The sequence below is a fragment of the Macaca thibetana genome, chromosome 3 (genome assembly GCF_024542745.1).
Source record: "Macaca thibetana thibetana isolate TM-01 chromosome 3, ASM2454274v1, whole genome shotgun sequence".
Lineage (NCBI taxonomy): Eukaryota > Metazoa > Chordata > Mammalia > Primates > Cercopithecidae > Macaca > Macaca thibetana.
The window spans coordinates 87,594,936-87,617,382 of NC_065580.1; the positions used below are offsets into that span (position 1 = coordinate 87,594,936).

A 22,447-nucleotide genomic window follows, 5' to 3' on the forward strand; every position below is an offset into this window, starting at 1 on the left:
TAAGATGTGTTAAACTTAAAACTTACTGGTGGCAAGTGAATATGGTGTGTGTGTCCGCCTGTGTGTACAGTGTGTTGAAAATGAAAATATGACTGGCACAGATGACATGAGTGGAAACACTGCAAATTTGGTGATGTCCTAAGAATTTTAGAAGAAAAAGACTTCTCACAAACAAAGCACTCAACTATACAAAGTAAGGATGTGTGTTAGTTTCTAGAAAAGTTATAAGAAAATAGGAGATATGTCATATTATTGCTACATCTTTCACATAAAGATACTTTCAATGACCTTTTTTTAAAATTTATTTTTTATTGTATAGATTTAAGATGTACAACATTAAGCCTTTTAAACAAAGCTTAAACACGCTGTCATTTTGGGAAACAGAAAATACAAATATGAAGAAATGGTAGGTTAAAAAAAATACTTTGGGATGATGTTAGGAGTCAGGGGACCAGATACAATGGCTCAATATCTTAAAAAGTCACTTACCTTGTGGCAATCCTGCTATAATCTCCCTAGAAATTCGGCAAAGTGTCTCTTCATAAGCATTTGTTTTTAATTTAATAGGTCTCCAAATTACTCAGGAGAATCAGATAATATTTTGGTTAACCTTGATGTTAACCATGATAAAGCCATTTGGTGCTTATTTTATATCTAAAAGATGGAATTATTTTTTTTAACTACCTCTCCTCTTTACAAGTCAGTACATTATTTCTTTTTTCTTACAGTTAATCTGAAATTTATTCTGTTTTATAAACCTCTGCCAAATAACCCCACTAATAGCAATGTGTTAATTTTTTTCTAATTATTACAGTATTTATAGCTAATGTTATCCAGTTATATATATCAGACTGGATACTACCTTGCTTATGTATGATACTTAAGTTTTGTCAAGTCATTTATAAGGTTCTTGACACAGAGTCCCTATGATTTTCTTCTATATATTTTTCTTCTTTCTGTTAGCCCACTGCTAAGTTGAGAGTAGATGCTTGATAATTTGTTGTCTTGAAATCAATTCTAATAATTTAAAACTAGATATAAACCCCTTCCCTCTCCATTATTACCACCTTAATCCCTTCAACAGTTCAGAAAAATAAGACAGGAAATAATTGCTTGTGAAGGGCCACACAAGAAGTTAGGTATAAAACTACAGTTGGACCTCAGACTTTCAAACCCATAACTCTAAACTCAGAACAAAAGGCCACACAGCCTCCATCTATATAATTAGATTAAGAAAGCACTCAGAAAAGCAAAGCTGCTCTTGTCCTGAAGGAAAGTTTGTGACTGTGTGTTCTTTGCAGAAAGTAAAGACTATGGATCTCATTAAAATGTCCCCATCGTCAGGATGCTGAAGATACTATCAGTATAAACATTATTGAAGGGGAACATATATTCTGGGTCTGGGAGACAAATCCCGTCTGGTCTACCTTGGATGGAAGGCTCCCCTACTCTGTAGTGGTTGGTTGTTTTGTTGTGTGTGGACAGCTGAGAGTCATTTCCTCATCTTCATTCCAAGCGAAGCTGAACACTCCCTTTTCATTTTTGAAAAGTAATCTGTGTGAGAAGGCAGCCAGCATGTTTACCCACTGGGCTTGGAGCCAGCCTTCTTCCCCTGGTTCTTCCTCTCTCTGTTTCTCAATCTCCCCTGCTCTAAGATGGCCAGATATGAAAAGTTGCCAATCGGGATGCCAGAACATCAAAGAGATCTCTTATGAGAGCACACAAAGTCCCATTTGTTCAGCACTTGGACGGAGATGCCAGCAGCTTCCAGGCAGAGAGAGAATCGAAGGTTTGTCTTTGCTTGACTTCTCTCTCGCACCATCTGGCTGATGGAGAATCCCTTCATTTCTTCCCGTGGCTCGACCAAAGTGAGGATGACTGTGAATAGAAGTGCCTTTTCAGCCTTCCCTTGTCTCCATTTTTAAAAGGACAAATGAGGCCATCTCTGCTTCTGAAATTAATTGTTAGGATTTCTTTAAAAAATTCTTTTTGCTATTAATAACCCTCACATATTGGATTCTAGATTTAAGGGATAAACATGGTATTGGTACCTGGTAATATGGAGTGGTATGATTTTTATGTGTTTTAAAAGTATTTTATCAGTGTCCCTCCCAACCATAAATTCTCCCTTGAATGTTTCACATGAAGCATACAATTCTCGGTATAATCCTTGAGATTCTACTCTTACTGCTCCTTCTGTGGCAAAACTTACTTTCAGAATTGAACAGTGCTGTGCGTATAGTATTAAGTGGTTGGCAGTTATTTGATACTGGGTGAATGTGTCTTAGATTTGTTTCAAATTACAGATTTTGAGGACAGATATGGTGGGGTTAGAAAATGTAAGGATATTTGTAGGTAAGAAGGAAATCCATCTAAAGACAGAAAAAGTACTAGATTGGAAGACTTCTAATCAGGGCCAGGATTAAGTGAGGCTGTTAGCGTGTGTGTCTGTGTGTGTGTGTGTGTGTGTGTGTGTGTGTGTGTATGTGTGTGTGTCTGATATTAGTGGTAAAAGCACTTAACCTGAGATCTACCCTCTTAATTTTTAAGTGTATGATACAATATTGTTAACCATAGGCACAGTGTTGTACGGCACATCTCTAGAAAGTTTTCATCTTGCATAACTGAAACTTTGTATCTGTTGAACAACAACTCTTCTTTCCCGTAATCCTCAGCCCCTGACAGTCACCATTCTACTCTCTGCCTCTATGAGTTTGGTTATTTCAGACACCTCATATAAATGGAATCATGCAGTGTTTGTCCTTCTGTGGCTGCTTTATTTCGCCTGGCATAATGTCCTAGGGCATAGTATTTAAGGAGGCGTTCGTTCTCAGCCTCATGCAAGTGCAGGCTGCGCATCTGAGTCTGAGTGCCTGGTTACATTTTGCACCTTGAGAGACACTTTTGCCTCATCCTAGCATCAAGACCTGCTTCTAAGACAAAGAGCCACTTTCCACAACTTTCACCAAAACTATTTCTGGTTCCACAGAAGCAACTATGGGTGGGGCAATGCATGCTGGATGAGGGTGGGAAGAAATTTCATAGGTTGTGTAAATTTAGGTGACTCTGACTACTTCCCCGAGCACAATTTTCACCCTGGAAACAGAGCTAATATTTATTATCTGTTTTATCCATTGAGAACTGGAACGGCTCTGAGAGTTTGCCCTAATAATTGGTGCTAAGCTAAGAAATTAGCCTCTCACAGTTCTATGGATGCTGAAGGAAGACATGCAACCACTGGGTCAGAAACACGAGGCTGTGCTACTCATAGCAGCCACAGTTGCTAGGTAGTAGCATTTGTAGTGTTCCCTTGAATTCTAGGTCCCACAGGGTGACATGAAGAGGGTCAGATACAAGCAATGAATTGTATTACGTGAGATGAACCCAAAATTTAGGAACCAAAGTATTTTATAATGGGCAAATCAGAAAGCCTGGCCTTGCTCTGCAGAGGGATATTATTTTTCATAGACTGGACAGTAAGCATGCTTATTCCTTGCTCTGGGGGGATTCCTAGCATATTTGTCCCCAGAATTAATTCTTTCCTTCCTTCCTTCCTTCCTTCCTTCCTTCCTTCCTTCCTTCCTTCCTTCCTTCCTTCCTTCCTTCCTTCCTTCCTTCCCTCCTTCCCTCCTTCCTTCCCTCCTTCCCTCTTTCTTTTGAGTTTCACTCTTGTAGCCCAGGAAGGAGTGCAGTGGCATGATTTCGGCTCACTGCAACCTCCATCTCCCAGGTTCAAGCAGTTCTCCTGCCTGATCCTCCCAGGTAGCTGGGATTATAGGCTCCAACCACCACGCCTGGCTAATGTTTTTGTATTTTTTAGTAGAGATAGCGTTTCACTATGTTGACCAGGCTGGTCTTGAACTCTTGACCTCAGGTGATCCACCTGCCTTATTCTCCCGAAGTGCTGGGATTACAGGCATGAGCCACTGAACTTGGCCGAATTTTATTTTATGTGAGAGAAAAACAAACCCTATGTTGTTTAGACTCTGTTATGTTGGGATGTTTTATTTATATACAAGCTGAATCCTAACAAATACAGAATTTGGCATCTGGAGGTGGGGTGCAATAACAGAACTCAACAGCATGTGCCCCGGCCTAGTCGTGAGGAGGCATTTAGGTAGTGGGTACTCAGATAGCAAAGGCTGGACAACGAATAACTCTTAATATGGCACAGGAAAATATCTGGTCACATGGTCACTTTTTGTCCTTTGGAAGTCAAACCACATATGAATTAGAGCGAAAGCAAAAGGGAAGGAAATGGTAGGAAAACATCAGAATGTTAGTGGGTGTTGTGTACCTTTTGCCATTTTTAGCAAAGTCCTGTAGGAGTGAGAGAGGAGCTCGGTCTACAGTATGCCAGACAGGAAACACATTGGTTTCTACAAAGGCTCTCTCTGAGAGTATCCTGTGGCATAAATTGCCTATGTGTCCTGTGATTTGAGGTGCTGAAATTTTGAAAAAGCCTTCTTTTTCCGTAGCTCAAATCAGAGCACTTGTACGTGTTGGAAGCTGCGTAGCCCTCCTTAGTAGGAGATAATACAGTGCCTGCAAGAGCTATAGCTAGCAAGCAAGCAAGCAAGCAAGAGCTCTCTGCAGACAATGGGAGCTAGATTGAAAGTATTAGCTTAGGGTTCTTATTTTCCCATCCAAGCCTGTTTTATCAAATAGTGTCTTAGTGGCTCCCATTCATTTGAGAGAGAGGGCAATAGATAATGAAGAGAAGACAGCAAATAAAAATGAGAGTTACCGGGCTGAAAAACTTAGTACACAAAAGATCTTGGTTATTTGTATGTGGAACTAACTGGAAACAAATAGAAGCCTACTAAGATTTGAAGAATGACATTGGCAAAGAGACCCCAAACTTGGTCTACAGTGCCCTGGGACAATTAAACCTTTTGAGTGGGCTTTGGGTCTCAGTTGGAAGGGAGCTGTGAAAGCTGTGCAGGTCCCCAGTCGGCCATTCACTCCAGAACCTAGTTCACTATGTCCACAGCTGATAGTGGACATAGAGAAGTCCCCCAGGAGAAAAGACCAAAGGGTCACAGAGAATGGCTAAGAGTGCTTTCCCAGAAGGCAGAACCAGAAGCTACAAGAAGGGTAAACCAAGGAACCAACCTCACTGCTGGGGCTGGGCATCTTTCAACTCTATTGAATTATAAAATCCAGATGGATTTTATCATTGCTTCAGCCAGTGGGTGTGCTGTGTTGGTCATTCTTCCCATTTCCGTCTGGGAGGCTTTATTACTGTTGTGCTGTTCCTTTCCTGCCAGAGTGTAGCAAGTGTGCCTCAGGCAGGATTTTCTTAGTATTCAGATCACCAGATTATGACGGTCAATATTTTGACCTGATGGAGAGAACTGTACGTCACCCAGAGATCCTGGACTTTGAGCTAAATGCAGTAACTGGGGACGATTTTGGTTCATGTCTGCTGGAGAGGAAGCGTGTTCTTTTTGTAGGAGAGGAATGCACATGGAAAGAGTTGAATAACCAAAAGAGCAGAGTATCACAAAGACCACTGATTATCTCAAGAAATCCATTGTTCTTCTCCTTCTCCATCATAAAACTGCAAATTCACTTTAAGGGCCTATTGACTCAGCTAAATGATTATATTTCCCAGCATCTCTCGCATCCTTGTGCAGCTATGTCACAAAGTCTGGCAAATAAGCAGTAAGAGGCAGTATTGTATTATACTTTTTAAAAGGAAGGATTCAGATTCTTCCATTTTTTCTCATCAATCCTGCTTACTGGAATATGGGTGTAATGGCTGAACACTCTAGATACTATTTTGGATGGTGGAGATGAGGCTCCTCGCTGTAGGGATATTGGAATGAAAAACTGTACAAGGTAAAACACTGATGAATTTGTGGATCCGCTAAGTCAGCATTGGGCTGCCAGCCTTCATATTTTCTTTATATGACAGAATAATGCCTTTTGTGTTTAAGCCTTTGTTAAGTTGGCTTTTCTTTCATATGCTGCTGAAATTAATTTTGACAACGTAAAACTCTATGCAAATATGAGGATATTCTTAACATTGTTAGTCAAGAAATTTGTCAGAAAGAGTGGATGCATCACTCTTCCTGACAGAAACAAAGAAAAAATTATTCATTAAAAGTAACCTCGACAATGGGTTTAAAGAGTAGTTTTATTGTGGTGTGAATGCCTCTATACCCTGGACCATTCCTACGATTCTAAAATCTGAAGTCCAGAAGGGCATAGTACCTTGTCATACTCACTGGGACCTATGAGGTATTAACAATTGCTACATCAGGGATCTTGCTGAAGGGACAGTAGTAGGCTCAATTATTTGTACCATATGACGCCACCTATTGCAACACAACTAATTAGACCAAAGGTGGGAAACTAACCAGTGCAGTCAATGCATAGACTGGTTAGTGGCCTATGATTGACATGTTCCGGTATGAAAAGAGGATCTAGGTCAATCAGCATCTCTATATCAGCAGTTTGAAGTAGAACATCAAGATAGATATCAGTTAGCAGTGGAAGCTAAAGCTAAAGTCAGCAGAAATGGTCAGAGTCAGACTATGATGACCATACGTAACACAAAAGTAGAGGATGGGAAAAACTATAAATGAACAGAAGCTTAGGTGAGTAAAGGACATGGGGTAGAAAATGAGGATGCTGCTGAAAGTAGTACGAGAAGAAAGGATGAACACACAAAAAGTAGAGATGGAGAGGGAAACTAAGTCTTGCCATTGACAGAGACATTTGAATTTTGTTGCTGAGGTTCCTGCAGCTGTTGAGCAACCATTTTTGTTTCTATGTGGCAAGGTAAGACTGAGTTATTGGGTTTTCTGCTTCCTTTATCTTTTGCACATCTCCCCCCCAATACATACTTATAATAACACATTACCCATTGCTGAAAACATAATATTTTTCTATTACCAGGAACAAACCTACCTAATTTTAAATTATTCGAATCCTATTTAATTTGTAAAAAGGACTGAATTGAGGCAATTTATCATATTAAACCCAATGTCATGCAACACACTTAAAATAAGGTTAAGTGGAAGAGAAAGATAGTTATAGCAAGAAACTAAAAAGAGATACAATTTTTAAAATAATTTCAACGTTTATTTTAGATTCAGGATGTACATGTGCAGGTTTGTTACATAGGCATACTGCGTGATGCTAAGGTTTGGGGTATGATGGATCCCATCACCCAGGTAGTGAGCATAGTACCCAAGAGTTTTTCAACCCATGCTCCCCCCCTGCCCTCCTCTAGTAGTTTCCAGTGTCTGTTGTTACCATCTTTATGTCTATGGGTACCCAATGGTTGGTTCCCACTTATAAGTGAGAACATACAGTATTTGGTTTTCTGTTCCTGCATTAATTCACTTAGGACAATGGCTTCCAATTACAATTCATGTGGCTGTGAAGGATGTGATTTTACTCTTTGTTATGGCTGCTTAGTATTCCATGGCATGTATGTACCACTTTTTTTTTTAATCCAATCCACCATTGATGGGCACCTGGATTGATTCCATATCTTTGCTATTGTGAATAGCTCTGTGATGAACATGAGTGTCTTTTTGGTAGGACAACTTATTTTCTTTTGGATATTGCATGAGTCCATTCTCATGCTGCTAATAAAGGCATACCCAAGACTGGGTAATTTATGAAGGAAAGAGGTTTAATTGACTCACAGTTCAGCGTGGCTGGGGAGGCCTTAGGACACAGTCATGGCAGAAAGGGAAGCAAACACGTCCTTCTTCACGTGATGGCAGGAAGGAGAAGTATGAGAACCTAGCGAAGAGGGAAGCCCTGTATAAAACCATCAGATTGCATGAGAACTTACTATCTTGAGAATAGCATAGGGGAAACTGCCCCCATGATTCAGTTACCTCCCACTTGGTCCCTCCTGTGACACATGGGGATTATGGAAACTACAATTCAAGATGAGATTTTGGTGGGGACACAGCCAAACCGTATCAGATATATACCCAGTAATGGGAATGCAAGGTCAATGGCAGTTCTGTTTTAAGTTCTTTGAGAAATCCCTAAACTACTTTCCATGGTGGCGGAACTAATTTTCATTCCCACAGACAGTGTGTAAGTGTTCCCTTTTTCCCCCTGCAGCCTTGCCAGCATTTGTTATTTTCTGACTTTTTAGTAATAGCCATTCTGATTAGTGTAGATGGTATCTCACTGTGATTTTGATTTGCATTTTCCTGATAATTAGTGATGTGGAGCATTTATTCACATGTTTGTTGGCTGCTTGTATGTCTTCTTTTGGGAAGTGTCTGTTCATGTCTTTTGCCCACTTTTTAATAGGTTTATTTGTTTTTTGTTTGTTGAATTGTTTAAGTTCCTTATAGATTCTGGATATTAGACCTTTGTGAGAGTTTGTAAATATTTTCTCCCATTGTGTAGGTTGTCTATTATCTCCCATTGTGTAGGTTGTCTACTGAGTTCCTTTTGCTGTGTAGAAGCTCTTTAGTTTTTAATTAGGTCTCACTTATCAGTTTTTGTTTTTGTTGCCATTGCTTTTGAGAACTTAGTCATATATCCTTTCCTAAAGTTGATGTTCAGAATGGTGTTTCCTAGGTTTTCTTCCAGGATTCTTAGAGTTTGAAGTCTTATATTTAAATCTTCAATCCATCTTGAGTTAATTTTTGTACGTGGTGAAAGTTGGGGGTCCAGTTTTAGTCTTCAGCCAACGGCTAGCCAGTTATCCCAGCACCATTTATGGAATAGTTCTTTCCCATTGCTTATTTTTGTTGACTTTGTTGAATTTCAGGTGCCTGTAGTTGTGCATCCTTATTTCTGGGTTCTTTCTTCTGTTGCTTTGGCCTATGTGTCTGTTTTTGTACCAGTACCATGCTGTTTTGGTTACTGTGGCCTGATAGTATAGTGGAAGTTGGATAATGTGATGCCTCCAGCTTTGTTCTTTTTGCTTAGGATGGCTTAGGCTCTTTGGGCTCTTTTTTGGTTCTATGCGAATTTTAAAATAGTTTTTTCTAATTCTGTGAAAAATGATGTTGATAGTTTGATAGAGTAGCATTGAATCTGTAGATTGCTTTGGGTGGTATGCCATTTTAATGATATTGAGTCTTCCAATCCATGAGTATAGCATGTTTTTCCATTTGTTTATGTCATCTATTATTTATTTCAGTAATGCTTTTGCAGTTCTCTTCATAGAGATCTTTTACCTCCTTTGTTAGGTGTATTCCTAGGTAGTTTCATTTTTTGTGTGTGTCATTGTAAATGGGATTGTATTCTTGTTTTGGCTCTCAACTTGAATGTTATTGGTGTGTAGAAATTCTACTGATTTTTGTACATCTTGAAATATTACTGAAGTTGTTTATTAGTTCCAGGAGCTCTTTGGGTTGGTCTTTAGGGTTTTCTAGGTATAAAATCATACTATCTGTGAAGGGAGGTAGTTTGACTTCTTCTTTTCCTATGTAGAGGCCTTTTATTTGTTTTTCTTGCCTGATTAGTCTGGCTAGAACTGTCAGTATTGTGTTGAATAGGAATAGTGAGAGTGGGCGTCCATGTCTTGTCCCAGTTCTCAAGAGGAATTCTTGAAGCTTTTTTCTGTTCAGTATGATATTGGCTGTGAGTTTGTCATAGATGGGTCTTATCATTATTTTGAGACGTGTTCCTTTGATGCTTAGTTTGTTGAAGGGAGATAAAAACCTTAATCATGAAAGTAATAGTCCTTATTGAGCAGTTTCAATCTGGTGGTAAGCATTTTATGTGCATTATTCAATTATTATTGTCATTATGATTATCACATTTAGAGCAGTCTTATCATGTAGCTGTCTTTCTTACCCCTACTTCACAGATAAAATCATTGATGTTAAAAGGGTTAAATATTTGCCATGTCTATCAAATGGCAGATCTGGAGATTTGTGCTTCTTTGACCTTGAATTTACATTCTTAAGCACTATGTATTAGTGACTGTATTTGCCTTGAAGCTTTCCAGTCACACTCCCCACTGATAAGTAGCTCCAAGCTGTGGCAAAGTATAAATAGTTAGCATCTGCAGGGATGCTGTTGATGAAGCTGGCAGCCCATGAGCCCTGTCACTTGGGACTTCAGGAAATGTCTTGGGTCTGCACTTGAGAGGCCAATTCTTAGGAAATTTTGCAAGAGACAAATGGTCCCTTCAAAGAAATAGTTAGAAAATTCTCATTCCACACTCCCTTGACACCTAGGAACTTAAGGTGGAATTGAAACCATTGTGAAACTGAGAGGCTAGTTCTAGTTACCAACATGAACTCTGGGGCCCAGGCTATGCCACTTACTATGACCATGACTTTAGGCAAGTTGCTTAAACTGTCTGCCCCTGTTTCCTCATCTATAAAATCCTTCAAATAGGATTTCATTATATTTTATAAGACCTGTAAGTTTTAAATAATTTAATACAAGTAAAGTCCTTGAAAGAGTACATGGCAGATAGAAGAGCCCGATAAATGAGGGTTGTTATAATTACAGTTCTTTTCTTTTTCATTATATCCAGTTGACAGGTCTAGTGGACAGAAGACCACATCGAGTGCTGATACAGCTATAATATGGGTTCTGGGAGTGTCAGGCTTCATTTTTACTCCTTCAGACCTGAATGATTGAATCTATTAATAAAGCTAGACCTATCTTACCCTAGCTCAAGTTCTTTGCCACAATCTTAATAACAACAGCTCAACTAACATCTCCTAAATGTTCAATAGGAGATGCTATGTAATTATGTAGAGATGTTATATAAGAGGAGATCTTATATAAATGCCAAGCACTTTAGTAAACACTTTGTATAAATCATAACCTTTACAACAACCTGACAAGGTAGGTGCTATGGATATGCCCACTTCACAGGTAAGAAAAAATTAGAACTGTTTTAAAGTTATAGCATTGAAAAAAGGAGGTATTTACTCAATTAAACTGTGTCTGAGTTTCTGTGAAACCACCCAAGGAAGTTGTACTCTTTTTCTTTTCTTTTATTTCCCCCTTCCCTTTCTCTCCTTTCCTTTTTCTTTTCCCTTTTCCCTTCTCACCCCCTCCTCTCCATTTCCCTCCCCTTTCCTTTCTTTTCCATTCTATTCCATTCCATTCCATTCCATTCCATTCCATTCCATTCCATTCCATTCCATTCCATTCCACTCCATTCCATTCCATTCCACTCCATTCATCAGCTGAGAAGAGAACTGACAGTACAGATTGGTGTCACAAGCATATTACAGAATGAAGAGCTGAATGAAAGTATATGCATTGGCACACAAAACCCAATTAGCTTGGAAACATTGGTGTTTACTGAAAGTATGATAGGTTAACACATTTCCTTCCTCCTTATACTGTTTGCCTCACTTGGGCCTTCGTCATACCACTCAACCACGAAAGTCAACTCAGCTAAGTAGGAAGATTCCTAGAAGTGAATGTGACCAAACCAGGCAATGCACCCTGTATTTCCTCTTATTCACATCTTGCTAGAGATGAAGTAAACCTGGTCCCCATGCTTCCAGCACACCTCTCTTTTCACTGAAGATCATTATTGCTTCATTCCATAGATGTTATATAAGTAGAAATTTATAAAATGTAATTTTTTGTTAAATGACTAAGCTTTTGTACACTCTCAAAATGAACTCTTTTTTGACTTGTTTGTGATGTGTTTTTCTTAAACTTTTTACTATAAAATTGTTCAAACACAAATATTTGAAAAATTACTGAAGTAGTTACCTGCGTCTACCTAGGTTTCATACTACATACATACATATATATTCACTTTTATTTGCTTTTCCATGTGAAGATAAGTAGACATTGTGAAATTTACACCAAACTATGTCAACATAGATCTCACCAAAGTGATCATAATTTATTACAAAAACGTTGTACCCTAACACACCTATAAAAATCTAGTGTCAGGTTCAATTCAAATTTTCACAATTATCACCAAAATGCTTTTTACTATTTTGCTAAAAAGAAACAACAACAACAATGTCCAATCTAGGTTTATGCATTGCAATTAATTATGTATTTTTAATTTCTTTTAATTTACAAAAATTCCTATAAAATATTTTAAAGTTGTCTACAACCAACTTAACTTTTTTGATGTATAGTTCTGTGACTTTTAACACATGTTGATTCATGTAATCATCACTACAGTCAGGACACAGTTTTATCACCGCAAAACATTTTTTCAAAAGTCCATTTTGAAGTCAATCCCTCCTTTTGCCCATAAATTCTGGCACCTGTTGATTCTGATAACACTATTATCTGGAGGTGACTGTGTCCTACTGTTTGGTTTTTACAGAACATCTTATAAATGGAATCATACAGTATGTAATCTTTTGAAATTTACTTATTTCACTGATATAATGCATTTGCACTTTATTCATGTTTTTGTATGTATCAATAGTTCATTGCTTTTTTATATTCCATTATATAGATAGATAGACTTCAATTTTAAATTATTTATTTTAATTAACATGATAATTGTACATATTTATGGGGTACATAGTGATGTTTTGATACATACAATGGATAGTGATGAGATCAGGGTAATTAGCATATCTTTTACCTCAAACATTTATCATTTTTCTGTGTTGGGAACATTCAATATCCTTTCTTCTAGCTATTTGAAAATATATAGTATTGTTAACTATACTCATCCTACAGTGCTCTAAAACACTAGAACTTGTTCCTCCTATTTAGCTGAAAATTTGTGTCCTTTCACAAATCTCTTCCTGTCCCCATTCTCCCTACACTTTCCAGCCTCTAATAACTTCTGTTAAGCTTTTTATTTCTATGCGATAAACTTTTTTTAGTTTCCACATATGAGTGAGAACATGTGGTGTTTAACTTTCTGTTCCTGGCTTATTTCACTTAACATAGAGTCCTAAAGTTCCATCCATGTTGCCATGAATGACAGGATTTTATTCTTTTTTATGGCCCAATAGTATTCCATCTACAATTTTTAAAGATTCATGTACTCATTGAAAAACAGTTGGGTTGTTTCCAGTTTCTAGTGATTATGAATAATTCTCCTATAAACATTTATACATAAGTCTTTGTATGAACATAACTTTTCATTTCTTCAGGGTAAATACCTAGATGTTGCTTGCTAGGTCATGTGGTAAATGTACGTTTAATTTTTCAAGTAACTTTCAAACAATTTGCCAAACAATTTTGCCTTTCCACCAGCAATATATGAGAGTTCCAGTTACTTAGTACTTGGCTTCAATTTGCACTTCCTTCATAACTAATAATGTTGAATATCTTTTCATGTTTTTACTTGCTCTCTGTGTGTCTTCTTGGTGAAGTGTCTGTTCAGGTCTTTTGGCTATATTTTAATTGGTTTGTCTCAAATTGTCAAGTTTTGAGAGTTCTTGTTCTTTACATATTCTAGATAAAAGTTCTTTTTCAGATATGTGACTTGTAAATGTTTTCTGTCTGTTGTTTGTCTTTTTATTCTCCTACCAGGATATTTCACAGAGCTAAAGTTTTAATGTTTATGAAGTCCATTTTATCAATTATTTATTTTTTTCGATTGTGCTTTTATTGGTGTCTAAAAACACTTGGGCTAACCCAAAATTAAAAAGATTTTTCTCTGCTGGACACAGTGGCTCAAGCCTATAATCCCAATACTTTGGGAGGCCAAGGCAGGAAGATTGCTTGAGGCCAGGAGTTTGAGACCAGCCTAGGCAAGACAGTGAAACCCCATCTCTACTTAAAATACAAAAATTAGCCAGGCATGGTGGCACACGCCTGTGGTCCCAGCTATTCAGAAGGCTGAGGTGGGAGGATTGCTTGAGCTTGGGAGGATGAAGTTGCAGTGAGCCTGGGCAGCAGAGCAAGACCCTATCTCAAAAAAAATTTTTTTTTTTGGCTTTTTTCATTCTTATTTAACCTCTTGATAGTTTTAAATGGCATCATTTGATTTTCTCTTCTAACTATACAACAACTTATTATATTCCTCTTTACTCTATATTTTATATAAATATACTTATATATATTTATATTTTTTCTATATATTTTATAGACACATTCTTTCTACTTTTTCAGAACATATGATTTTACACGCTTTTTTAAAATCTATACTCTCAATTTTGTTTTATTCACAGATATCTAGTTAAACATACTAAAAGTTCACTACCAGTATGTTTTCTTGTTACTACTATTAATATTATTTCTTGGTTGGATGAAGATCGTCCTCTAGAAGACTTCTTGTCAAAGGTTTATAGGTTCATTATTTCCTAAGTTTCTGTACTTTAAAGACTATTTTGTTATAGCCTTGGTATTTCAATTTCAGCTTACAAACAAAATCTCTGGGTTTTGCTTTCTTTAAGTTTCTTCAAAATGTCACTGTATGGTTTTAAGTTGCTCTTGAGAATTATGGTTGACTTGTCTTACTCTTATACCTAATTTGTTCTTTTTTGTCTGGAGGGCCTGCTTGTGGATTTTTGTTCTTTCTATTTTTAAAATCCTGGTATTTTCTAGGCTATTTCTCAAGTTCGATCATCCTCAGTAAAATTTTCCAGGTATATAGGAAGCCCTTTCAATGTATAGATTTAGATTTTCTTGGATTATTGGTTTAAATATTAGCTCTGTTTTATTGTCTTGTTTTTCTTCTTCAGGGATTCCAAGTGTACGTATATTGAATATTTGTCTACCTTAGATTCCAACCTCCTTCTCTCTGACTTTTAGAAGTTCTTTATTTTCATTTTCTTGGCTTCTTTCTTGCATTTATTCATTAGTAATGTGTCACTTAAATCTATTTTCCTTTGGATACCTTATAATTTATTCTTCATTTTAGAGATGTTTTATCTGTGTAATTTCTTTCCTGAGATCTAGCAACTCATTGCATTTCTTTCTTTATTTGTATATTTCTGTGCTTACTTTTTGCATTTTTTTATTAGAAATTATATATGTATATCTAAATGCTTATTTGAAGACATCTAATTAAGACTTGAGGTTATATTATAGTTTCTTCTGCTTTGTGGTTGTTTATGATTGAACTATTTTATGATATGTAATATCTTTTTTTTTTTACAATAGCTTTGTATAAGGCTAATTTGTTTTGCTTCTATTCTTATGCATTTTGTTGACTGGCTTTTTAGGTCGAGCATATTCTCTTCAGTGAGTGTAATAAAGTTAAATATCATTAATAGATGATTTTGTTGGTAATGAGTGGTGGTAGATGGGAAATAAGAAGGGTCTACATGTACTGTGATAGTTTTTATTTCTGCACACTCCTTTATTTTTCCTACTTGCTTTCTGCTTTCACTTCATTGCCAGTCTATGACAGGTATTTCCTCTTCTCTATTTTTTCCCTTTCCCCCAGAATCAATGCTTCAGTGTTGCCAATTTCCAACTCACTCAGTTGTAAACCCCTTCTCTGTAGCTGTTGCTGTGAATTTTCCAGTTCCAGACCTGTGTTCACTATTTTGGTATTTAACTTTGGACTTGTGATTTTGTCTTTGCTTTATTTAAAAGTCACCTGGTATTTTTTTCTTTTACACCAAGTGTTCAAAGGCTTTCTACCCTACCTTTCCCAATCAGTAAAGATCTGCTGGAATTGTTTGTGTCTTTGTATGAAGGGAAATTGAAGTTTACAGTATTCTTGGTCTCTTAGTAATGCTGAAAATGTAGGTCAAGTGTCATTTGATTTGAGCTCCTTTTTCTTTCCTTCCCTCTTCCTCCCCTTCTCCTCCTCCTTCTTGGAAATTGTGTGGAGAGATTTAGATTCAGGCAGCCACTCCTATGGCCAATTGGAATGCCTACTTTCACATTTAATTTACACTTTGTCTGGATTATTAGTTGGTAGTTGGAAATCATTTTTCTTTTGTTGTCTTTGACATCTACAGCTGATATTGAAAAGTTAAAAGCCATTCTCTTTCTTGGTCTTTTGTATGTAACATATTTTTATTCTCTGAAACGTTTAGTATTTCCTCTTTTCCCAAAGTGGTTGCATTTTCCAGGTGGATATCCTGCTGTGAGTTCCTTTTTCTCCATTGCTCAGGTTACTAGCTGGAGCATCTTGATCTGAAAATATGCATCCTTCAATTCTGGAATAATTTTTAGAATTATTTCATTGATAATTTTGTCTGTTTATTTGTATACGCTCCTCACTGAATCCTTATTCTTCACCTGTTGGACATCATAAATAAGTTCTTTAGGTTCATTTTTCTCTTCTTTGGCCTCCTTTTCTTCTCTCTCTCTTTCTCTCTACCTCTCTGTCTTTCTCTCTCTCCACTCTCTTACTTCCTTCCTCTCTCCTTCTACTTTCTAATGTTTTCTTTAATTTTAAGTTTTCTATTTTTACCATCACATTTTAAATTTTAAGACATAATTTGGATTTTTCCTTCTATTGATATTTTAAAATAAAATTTTGTTCTTGTTTGTAGATATATCTTCCTTCATTTTTCTGAGTAATAATGAATTTTGTAAAATTTTTACTCTCTACATTGTCATAATGACCTCCATTTTGGGTTGCTTTCCTTTTTGTTTTTCACGTTAGAGTTTTGCCTAGAGTTTAGTAATCTTTGGTTTGGCTATTTATGTTAACAAGTGTATCATTAAGGAACTGATTGCAAGCTGTAGGCAATTTCATGAGACTTGTTGAATGTAGGCTTCTCAGTAGGAGGGTATAATTTGGTTATTTTTGTTGAGGAAACACCTGATGTTATAATCATTAAGGTTTCTTGGGGGGATAGTTGGATTCCTGAGAGAAAAATTTTCCAATGCCCCACTGTACAGCCAAAAAATGAATAATTGAAACTGACCTTGTCCATTCTATGGCCTGTGGGCCACATGTGCCCAGGATGGCTTTGAATGCGGCCCAACACGAATTCATAAATTTTCTTAAAACATGAGATTTTGTTGTGATATTTTTAGCTTGTCAGCTATCATTAGTGTTCTTTTTTTTTTTTTTTTTTAATGGAGTCTCGCTCTGTCACCAGGCTAGAGTACAGTGGCACGATCTGAGATCATTGCAACCTCTGCCTCCCGAGTTCAAGTGATTCTCCTGCCTCAGCCTCCTGAGTAGCTGGGACTACAGGCACACGCCACCATGCCCAGCTAATTTTTGCATTTTTTGTAGAGATGGGGTTTCACCATGTTGGCCAGGATGGCCTCTACCTCTTGACCTCATGATCTGCCTGCCTCGGTCTCCCAAAGTGCTGGGATTACAGGGGCAAGCCATCGCACCTGGCCAGTGTTAGTGTATTTTATGTGTGGTCCAAGACATTCATCTTCTTCCAATGTGGCCCAGGGAAGCCAAAAGATTGGACACACCTGATCTAAAAACATACACTCACAACATTGATGAATTTCACAAATATAATATTGATTTAAAGACACAAGATAGAATGGAACTCACAGGATGTGGTTCCATTTTTATGAAGTTCAAAATGGTGTCAATGTGTCAGTTGTGACTGCATTCATAAGTGGTAAAATTATTTAAAATTTTTCATTTAGGGTTTCCTGAAAGCAGAACATGAGTCAAAGGCTTATGGCAAATTGTTTAGGAAGCGGGGAGAGTGAGAAAAACAAAAAAAGGCAGACCAATATAAGTGTGTATTTTCCAGGCCACTGATAAAGACAACAGGTTGTATTACACCAGGATCTCTGAGGGCTGGACAGATGCCTTCCAGAATTAGGTCTGATGAACAGGAGGTTGGGGAATTTATCCATTAGCTCCCATTCACCATTGTGAGAGGGTTGTACTCTGGGATGATAACTCTCCTTCCTATATGTGGTGGTCTTGGAAATTTCTTGGAACAGATAAGCTGAGATTGCAAGCCAGGCACTTCAGGTGCAGCATTGTCAGCATTAACTGAGCTTACAGGTAACTGTCCAACAGAGCTGTGATTGCAATTAGAAGCGGACTGAGGAATTGTGATACACAGCCCAAAAGTGTCCGCCATAAAAGGCAAGATTATGACTAATAGCAGACTCAGCATTGCTGGTTATCCTTAGCAAGGAGGGAAAAACTGTAATGGAAAAGGTGTAAACTATGGGCATGGAGGTGTTTTGGAGTGCTGTTGTAATACTTCTTGATTTTGAATTAAGCAAATATTGCTTTGTAACTTTTTAATTGGATTTATAACAATTGGGTTATTATGATGTAACCCATAATAATAAAAGAGGGAACTAGATTATGGTAATGGCCCTGAAGTCCCGGTATTTAGCCTCACTTCTATATTCAAATTATGTATCGTGTGGATGAGGCATTCACGATTTTATTCAATGAGACATTTAAAAAGTAATACAAGACGATAAACTCACAGTTCTGTTGCGTACTGAGAAAAAGAAAGATAACATGAAATACACTTAAGAGACTATATAGTTTTGGTGTTTTGTAATAATGGTCTGAATTAGTGCAGTGGCAGTGTGAATGCAAAGGAAATACTGATATAAAAGCTCTTAAGATCAGTTTGACTTGATGAAGAAATCAGCAGATATATTTGTGAAACTTAAAACTATCCTTTTTCTCAACCACAGAGAATTGATTATGCTGTTTTCTATGTTTGCTACAATATTCCCTACCTTAGACATACTTTGATTGTAGCTCTTATCTCACTGAGTTTGGAACACGTGTATAACAGTCTACCTCTCTATTTCAAAGCAAACATTGAGAGGAGAAATTATGAGTTTCTTAAATATATCAGTTGCATAATAATGTTCATTGAATTAATGACTGAATTAGTGCAGTGGCTTAAATGAGACTGAAACCCAAGCTGGGTATTAACTTCATCAATGAGACCCTTTGCTAGTGCTAATACTGAGCTGTAGAGGGAATAGGGGAATAGACAGAATGGTGAGTAACAGAAATGAGATTTGTTTTCTAAGTTGCCTCTTCTGCAAAATAGCAAAGGTGTGCTTTTCCTTTACTCATTGGATCAGGCAGCTGTAAAGATAAGACCAATCTTCTTAGTTGGTATTTTGGCTTTTACATGGTTGGACAAGAAGAACAGATTCATTAACTTTTATTTTCTGCCATGAAAGTGGGCTTGCATGTGAATTTGTCTTCTCTTACTTCCTACTTAATCCAACCCTTCCTATAGGGGGAGCTAAGGGATTTCAGTAAATTAGATGTAATAAGTCCACTGTTGGCTGAATACAGCATCACTACTTTTGTATTAAAAATATCATAACACTATCAATAAATGTTTGTTGAACAGATGTAAATGACTGGGATTTTTTTGTCACCTACCATGAATGATTTAGTATATCGAGAAGTACCCACAGGATAGGATTAGTGAGAATGGATATTAGGACCCTTGAGAGGCACCCTGTCAGTCAGATAAGCTGCTTGTCCTGGGAGCACAGTTTCTGAGAAGTTACCCAAGAACAATGTCTCGAAACTAAAAAAAGGGAAAAAATACTTCTCAAAATCTATGCCAAGGAAAATTATTTCATAATCCGCATTTTGCTATTGTCATAGTGAAAGGGGTAAGCAAATAGCAATACAGACAGCATGTGCTTTGTTCTAGCATTGCCAAAATTAGATCAGACTCTGGGATAAGATCACTAGCAACAGACATTAATTTTTCACACGGTATCTCTTTGGTTGCTTAAAATGGTGCATAAAACTGTTTTACTCTCATCAGCATGGTCTACCTCCTCTTCCTTTTCCCTGCCTCACTCTCTTAATGACTCCTTGGCAATTTGAAGACAATAGGATAGTCAGCAGCAATTATTAATAGTAAACAAGATCACAGGGATTACCTGTCTGCGATAACAATTCCATCTTAACTTTCAGGAACTTCTGCTTTTTTTTTTTTTTTTTTTTTTTTTAAGTATCATGAACGTCTGATTCCAAAGAAGCTCCTGCTTATGGCCCATAAACCTCCGCCATAAAGTCAGAAAGAAATGCTATGCTTACTTCACAAAAGGCAAAAACTACAGTTTTAACAAGCTAGCTGTTCACCTCTCCCCATCATACTTACATGATGCTTTTACCTTCTTTATTTGTGTACTCCCTAAGAATGTCATATCTGAGCTTTAAATACCTTAAATGACTCAAACTGTTGTGAAAACATTTAAAACTATTTGAAAACAGCAGGTTAGTTAGAAAAAGGAAATGGAATGTAAGAATAGAAAGGGAGGGGATACAACTAGGAAAAATATACTTGTCACACCAGTCTTGTTTATACTAAAGACTCAACAGTGTTTTAATAGATGAAGCATAAAGAAACTAAAATTGCATGTATTAAATACACTTTATTAAAGTGAATAAACTATTCTGCGAAGAGCAATTGCTAAATTTTTGGATAATTTCATTCTTCATCATAGAAGTGATATTAAAAACTTTAGTGATATAATTTTATAAATTTAATTGCTTATGCTTTATCTCATTTTATGTTGAACTTTTTTCATAGAATTTTCTTCTGCTTTCTTTAAAATTTCTTCTTGGCCAAAAGAATCATACATAAAATTGGGATTGGAGAGAAATGAATTGCAACTTTCATTGTGGTTTGCCTTTACAAGCAATAAAAGCCACTGTTTTTTCCTCCTTTAAATAAGGAAAATGAATTTAGCTTGATGGGAAAGATTTGTGGGCTGGGGAGGGTGAGGGAGAGGGAAGAAGGAACAATTTTTATTTTGTTTTTGGGGATGGAAACAAGGCAGATACATTAGTATCATCAGTGATATGGTTTCCTGTGCTTTGCTTGCTGACATAGTGACTTCCTGTGATTGCCTTAAGGGCTGTGGAATGGAACTGCTGGTGCACTCCCTGACCTTCTGCTCTACCCACATGCCCAGGAAGGGCAAGGTGACTGACATTTCTCCTCTATAGAAACTTGCTGTCTGTACCGATTTCTTCTCCTCTGCCCTTTAGTCCGCCACTTCAAGGGAATGGCAAAAGATTACTTTGAAGGTTAATTAGGATTTCACTTTGTGTACAAGAATGGAAAGGTGAAGGATATATAGAATGGGAGAACAAGATGTTTGCATACAAAAGCCACTGGTAAATCAGGTTTGGTAGAATGGAGTCTGCAAAGAGAATAAAGAATGGATTGCAATTATCAACTGAGATCATAGAAAATATTTTTTAAAGTATAACTTTTTAGGAAGTGTTAATGTCAATCTCTCAGAAAAAATTTTTGTATATAATATATGTGTAATTACTTCGTATAGTGTGAAAGCTTTATACAAATGTCATTAATGTGAGATATTATGGTATGAGCAAGATTATATGCGATCATGGAAATATGGTAGAATATTTAAATGTTTCTCTTGATCTGCGTAATTCACACTGTTTATAAACTAAGAAGTAAGATTAATTTACCATTTTAAATCCCTGTTTAGATTTCTATGTTGTCGTATATTTTAGTATCTATAAAAATATAGCAATCCTGGTTATTGTCTATTAGTCAACCATAGTGCATGTTAAAAGTCTGGAGTTATTTTTTGTTGCCTACCCATCTTTTCCAGTTGATCTTTTTCTTAAAACTAAAATATTCTATAGCTACTTCTTCTTCTCTATATATTTTTAGCAATCATCCTATTTCATGCATTGTCACATCACTTCAACTTTTTTTGTTGTTTTTTTGAGACAGAGTCTCAGTCTGTCATCCAGGCTGGAGTGCAGTGACATGATTTTGGCTGGAGTGCAGTGGCATGATTTCGGCTCACTAAAACCTCCACCTCCCGGGTTCAAGCAATTCTCCTGGCTCAGTCTCCCAAGTAGCTGGGACTACAGGCGCCTGCCACCATGCCTGGCAATTTTTTTTTTTTTTTTAGTAGAGATAGGGTTTCACTATGGTATCCAGGCTGGTCTTGAACTCCTGACCTCATGATGTGCCTCTGTCATCCTCCCAAAGAGCTAGAATTACAGGCATGAGCCACTGCCCCCGGCCCACACCTAAACTACTACAATAGTTCTTCAGTTTCTCTGTCTTCAGCATTTTGTACTCAAATCCATATTTCTGAAAACAACTCAAAATTCTCAACACCCTTTCCATCATTCAAACTAAGTACATATAGATTTGCTTTATAGCTGAAGCAATAAGGCAGGAAATAGGAGGTACAACTTTTTAAAAGAATAAAGTAACATTATCTTTAAATGAAGATAATATGCTTGTACACTAAAAACTCAACTGAAGAATTATTAGCATTGGTAGAAATTTGTTGAAGTGGCCAGATACTAATTAAATTTGTAAAAACCCATGATTTCCTTGCCCTTCTGGCCCAAGGACAGATCTACTTGTGCTTATGCACTCAATGAAAATGGTTTCATTGCCTTCTGAATCTCACCAACTTCTTCATGAGACCCAGGCCAAGAGGTTGGGCAGACACCTTGACATATCTGATCACTATTCTTTTTCTTCTTTTAGCTAAGCATGTTTTCCTCAAATATAACCTGGTCTGCAGAGGTGCATCTCTGACTTCAACATCACCATTGATAACTTCATCCCCAAGCAATTTTACTTTCTTGGAGCTGAAATGTCAAGCATCACCATTTGTGTGGAGGGGCTTTGCAGAGCTAAAA

General features: G+C 37.0%; 1 long non-coding RNA gene across 1 annotated transcript in view; it reads left to right on the top strand.

Annotated features, from left to right (window-relative positions):
• Positions 1–1,555: 1,555 nt before the first annotated feature.
• The window catches only part of LOC126951341 (uncharacterized), a 38,912-nt gene continuing 18,020 nt past the window's right edge, over positions 1,556–22,447 (top strand). The window contains exon 1 of the long non-coding RNA XR_007724436.1: positions 1,556–1,789. This is a non-coding gene — a long non-coding RNA (uncharacterized LOC126951341). The remainder of the gene's footprint in view (positions 1,790–22,447) is intronic.